Below are 6,000 nucleotides of genomic sequence, written 5' to 3'. Positions count from 1 at the left end.
TAAACAACTTAAGTTCAAAATTTTAATAATTCAAAATTATTAAAGGTGTAAGCTTTTAAAAATTCCTTTTTTCGAAATTCATGTCTTATTTTTCACGAAATTTTTTACTTATTAAATGTTAAATTTATTGAAATAAAGTAAAGTTTAATATTGAGAAAATAGAATTTCTGTTCGCAAGATTAAATATGATGATTACTAGTATCTATTAACTGTATGCAGGGAATGTATAACTCACTGGACGAGATGGCCAAGAACCCCAATCTAGCTCTAAAACGAAATGAAATAAAATAAACAGAATAAAGATATAATGATTAGACAATGCAATCATTAATTTAAATATATATTTACATATTTAATGAATTTATTTCTTATTCTTGTCTCCACGAAGGCAAAAAGACCCCTTGATTTCTTTGCATAGTCTTATGAGTGTCATGTAAAGTTGTGTTAAGTACTGTATTTGTTTTGTTTCACTTTTCTTCCGAACTTTATCAATTCTAGCAATAAAAAAACATTGGCATTTATTCTTTCATTGCTTTTAATCTCTGAGATTGAGTCGAATCCTAGTAGATTGAACCAAAATCTGCTACGAAGAGAGTACGACCTCATTTAAATAAAATGAAATATTAAATGACATAATTGAGTATATTGAAATAATTGAACAATATTTACATTTAACTAAGAGTTACTCTAAATCTACAAAAGAGGTCTACTAAGGAGGAATAATGTAGAACAATTCTGAATAATAGATTTTAAATTATAATCTGTAAATATAATTCCATAATACCTTAATGCAATGAACTCAGTAAAATCTTTAAGCAAAGTATAAAATATTGTTTAGCTGATTCATAAAGTTCTAGTGTTATGTAACAGTTTGTTCCTCGAATTATTTTGTAATTGCGCTATTACTTTAACATAAATAAATAAGATAAAAATAATTGTTGAACTTATTTATTTCTGTAAATTATAAAATATTGTGTAACACCACTAAATTTATTGCAACAAAAGGTTAAAAATTTTATATTTTTGTTAGAATTTACGATAAAATTATATTTTACATTATCGATTTTGTGAAGATCCGATTAAATATAATATTTTGATTAAAAAAATATAATTAAAATTCTTAAATTATTCGAGTCTAAACTTTAAAAAATTAATTATAGAAACTGAATATCATCATAAAATGGAATTGGTAATCACTAAAAGCAGTTTTTTTACGTGTATCGACTTCTTGATTAAGATAAACTGATGTTACATCTTCATTTGGTTAAATAGGTCGACTAAATAAAAAACTAGAAAGTGTAGCGCTACATCATTACTCGATTTTTCCCATGTCATGATTACATAAGGTGTTTTTCAACGCGTTAGGAAAAACTGGCGGTGCACTAATTATTGCTAGCAGACGGTACACTTTCTCAATTAACCTTTTTAAGAACTTTCAAGTGGAAATTTCTCTCCAACTGCAAAATGAAGTAGTATTGGGCCGTCAGGAAAGATAACTCTGCATTTAAATGAAATATCAGAAATATTTTTAAAAAATATATCAAAAAACTATTTATTAATTAATTTTTCAACATCGAAACTCTATAAATTACATATTCCTTCTGGAAAACTATTTGAATAAAATATAACGGATATTTTCTACTAAAAGTTGCGCTGTTGTATAAGATGAAAAATAAATAAAAATTTAAACAAATATTGACTCTGTTTATCTTCTTCCTTATAGAATTTTCTAATATTTTATTTAGAAAATTCAATTTTCATATAAATTTATAATATCGTTACAAAGAGCTTTTATAAATAGAAATCTTTATATATATAAAATATAATAATTAGAACTTATTTTTTGAATCCTTTTTCTGTTTGGTGTAGGAACGATTTAATCATTTGATTAAGTCTATTCTATACCACGATTTATAATGTAAATTATTATTTGAATAGAAGACATCTTGTTTAAAGGAAAGAAAAAAAAATCTCCATTTTTCAAAATCAATTATTCCAAAGCGGAAATGAAGAATTTTAAATTTTGTCAGCAATTTACATGATTTCTTTGGTAAAATTCCTTTTCTTCTTTAATCACAGACGTTTTCTTCAAAGTTATTCGATGATGCCGAAAACACTCGACAGAAATTATAATTTTCTAAGCTATTCATAAAATAGAATAAATTTTTATTTTCTCAAGAATTTTCTCTATTCTAAAATGAAAAAAAAAAAAAATAGTTTACTTATAAGTTACGTTCCATTTATAATGAATTTAAATTTAAAATTAGACAAAAATAAATTGGAAGTTATTAAAAATAATTTTGTTTAGGAAAATTCGTTCGAGTAAACATAACAGAGCATAACGAAGAATATAAAAATAATTGAAACTAGGACAATTTCTTATTTTTTCATTTCTTTCATTTTTATTGTATTTATTAAAGAGTAATAAAAATATTTTAAAACAAATTATGTCTGATTATCATCTAAAACTGCCGAATCATCAAAAAATTCCTGGATACCACGAGATTCTGAAGGAGAAAACATTACTAGAATTACTGGGAGAATTTTCTTTCGTATTTAATAAACCTTTTTCGATATTAAAGATGTTATTGAAATAAAATTCAGCAGAAAACATAATTCCTCTAATATTAATCTCTTATTTCAAAATTGAATTTTATTTGCTTTGCTGAAAAAGGTGATTCGAGTTTTCGAGTGCTTTTAAAGAAGTGTTATTAAAATGGTATTTTTATTTGAGGAAAGGCTAGAAAATATATATTTTTTTTCTTTTCATTATTAATCACGTAACTTATTGATACTGTTATACAACATATTGATTTTTCGTTCTGTATAGAAATTATAAAATACAGTTTTAAAAATCAGCTTACATGTATTTAGATATTTAAATGTAATGCATGTAAGTATAGAAATTTATAAAAAAAAAATTTTATTTTTGAGTGTAAACAAAAGTTCTATAAATTATTTAATATTCATTATTAAAATTAGGATATTTTACGGAAAAACAACACTGTTTTGAAAATTTTTGCAAACTGTATAATTAGTAATATCAGAAAATAAGCATTTAAATTAATATTTACATTAAAATATATTTATTTAATTTAAACGACTTTTATAAGTAAGGTATTTTGTAAAAATTCTTTAATTGTATTAAGGATCTTCGAATATCACAAAGAGTTATTGATCTTCTATATCTTGAATCTAAATAAATGCCTTTATTAGTTTTTACTCTCTTCCCTGTAATTAATAAGAGGGCCTTTTTCAGGCCTATCGTTGGTTCACCTAGGTTCAAAATGACGAGAGACAGGCACGATTTATACAGAATAGACTATACTTCCAAAAATTTCTAAGATTTTTTTCGATCCACTCGGAACCGATCCTGGATTCCTCAAAGCATTAGGCTGACGGCTTAACCCCTCGGCCATCCGGCCTATTATCTTTCTTGATCTATTGTTATTACAGTAGTATATGGAGTGGAAAAATGTTTGTGTGGTCAGAATTCGTATAGCGAATAAATATAAACAATAGAATTTTTTTAAATAGAAATTTTTTTGTAATTAAGATCTGTTTTCCTCATTAAAAATACATCTTTGCAGATTAATTACAATTCTCTCAATTATATTGCTTACATCATTATCTTTTATTTTTGTACGCATTTTTTCCTGTTCTTTGTTTTAGTTAAATGAATTTTAATGATACTTTTTTTAAAAAATCATAGATATAATCTGTATTTTGAAAAATTTTGAAGAATGATTAGAATTAAGCTTTACTTTATTTGTTAAAATATTTATTCTTGTACTCTTGTTAGTTGATAGGTTACAGTAGTATTTTTTTTAAAAATAATGAGAATTATTAATAAATTCTAATTTGTAGTATGCTCAATCTAATTAAATGTTTATTATAATCGAAAAAACTAAATGTTAATTTAACAAAAACAGTAGAGATAATAATATTAATTTTTATGGATAAGATACGTGAATTCAGAGCTATGTTTTTGCTAATTATATAATAAAATTTTCAGTCGTGTTCATTCTTATAATTTATAGTTTTTAACTGTTTAATATGAGATTAATTTATAATATAAACTAAAAGTTAAATAGTGGGAATAATTATTCTGCAATCAATTTGTCTATTAGCTGAACAAATTACTTAGAAATAAAGACTTTAATTATGACATTCGTATTAGAAAATTGAGATCGATTATGGCAATTGACGTATTCTAACTTATATTTCAAATTGATATTTTCGAAATTGTATGTAGAATTTTACAAAAATTATTGTGATTGGATAGTTATTTTCTGTTTAAAAACATTCCCAGTTCTGTTTTAATCTGAAGACCATATTCTATTTTAGAAGACCCTTTAAGGCCGCGTGTTATATTTCAAATAAGTATATATCTTTAGCATGCCCGTGATTGTAATAGACTGTATAATAAAGCATAACAATCATATTGTAAAAAGATTATATTTCTTATTTGTTAACTATTTTTAAATTAATTTATTTATATGAAATGTGGAGAACAGGTATCAAAAAATTTATTTCTATATTATACAGAAATCTGAAGTTTTATCTTTATTATTATTATTTTTTCAGGAACAACTTATAAGCATTTGGTATTACTTTTGTTATTAGTATCAAGAGAGTCGACTAACATTAAGGTAATCGTATTTTGCGAATTATTGTACTAACTGGATACGTGAGGATCCGGAATCGATTCTGTTAATCCTCACTATGTAACATCTGCGATTCCTATTATTACGATATTGTTAATCTATAGCGATGATCTGAAATTAATGTAATATAATCCATCCAATGATTAAACTTGCTTATAATTGATATCGCCTATTGAATATCGAAGGAAAGATTAGTTACAGAGAAAAATTGTAATTTTCTTCAGCTGATATCTATGCAAGGCGTACTGTACCTCTTTAGTTCACGAGTTGGAGTAATCCAATTCGTTTCTTTAATCAAATAATGACATGAAGAAACGGCTATTTTCATTAGTATATAAACAATGGTAATGTATTTTCATTTAATCTCGTAAAATCAAATTGGCAAACACCTGCCCGCCTTTCAAAAATGGAAATATTTATTTTTAAGGAAAAAACAAGCTACCAAAATGGTTTGATGTCTAACATTCGAGATATTTTCAAATGCATTTATTGAAATATACAGAGCCTTTCAGAATCAGATATAAAATAAGAAATTTATAAATTCTATTTTAAGTTAAAATTTATTTTAATCGCGAATACAATCTTAATAATGAATAATATAAATTTCCATTATTGATGTTTTTAAAATTACTAAATTTAGATCTTCCGTAAGTAATATTTCTGATTTTTTCACCACTCTCAATAATTCTTTTGTTAATGTTTTTATTGTTAATTTCTTAATACATTTTTTCATATGTCTCAAATTTTTCTCATTAAAATAACCATAAATACAAGAAAAAAACCATGAGATTACATCGAATGATTACAGCGAAATGAAAGCATGATTATTATAAAGTTAAATAATATTTCTATTAATATTTCTAGAAACGAATTTCGATAATATGAACATTCCTTTAGATTTATAGAATCATTTTTTTCAATTATCTAAGGAAGAAGTTAATAAAAAGTTATTTGAAAGAAAAGTCAAGCAGTGCTTTAATATATCCGATTTAAATCATTTTAAATCAGACGTATTTCATAAAGATGAACGAAAATCATTATATTGATAACAAAATATAATACTTAAGGTCTTATAGATTGGAAATTTATAAAAGTAAAGTAATAGTAAAGATATTTTTCCGAAAGACATCGGATTATTTTAAAACGAATGCTTCATTATTCTTCAAGAAACCAATAAGCTATTTGTTTAATATTCCAAAAATGATATCACAAATTACAGATTTATCGAATAATGCAATACTATCAAAGAGTCATTGCCAAGTATATATATATATATATATATTTTTTTTTTCTTTTATTCTTTGGTTGACGTTCATAACTATGATTTGAAAAC

This window comes from Centruroides sculpturatus, unplaced genomic scaffold (assembly GCF_000671375.1).
Source record: "Centruroides sculpturatus isolate CEXI.00-Female unplaced genomic scaffold, Cexi_2.0 scaffold1450, whole genome shotgun sequence".
Lineage (NCBI taxonomy): Eukaryota > Metazoa > Arthropoda > Arachnida > Scorpiones > Buthidae > Centruroides > Centruroides sculpturatus.
The sequence above is the reverse complement of the archived record's forward strand: the minus strand, read 5'-3'. Positions refer to the sequence as shown.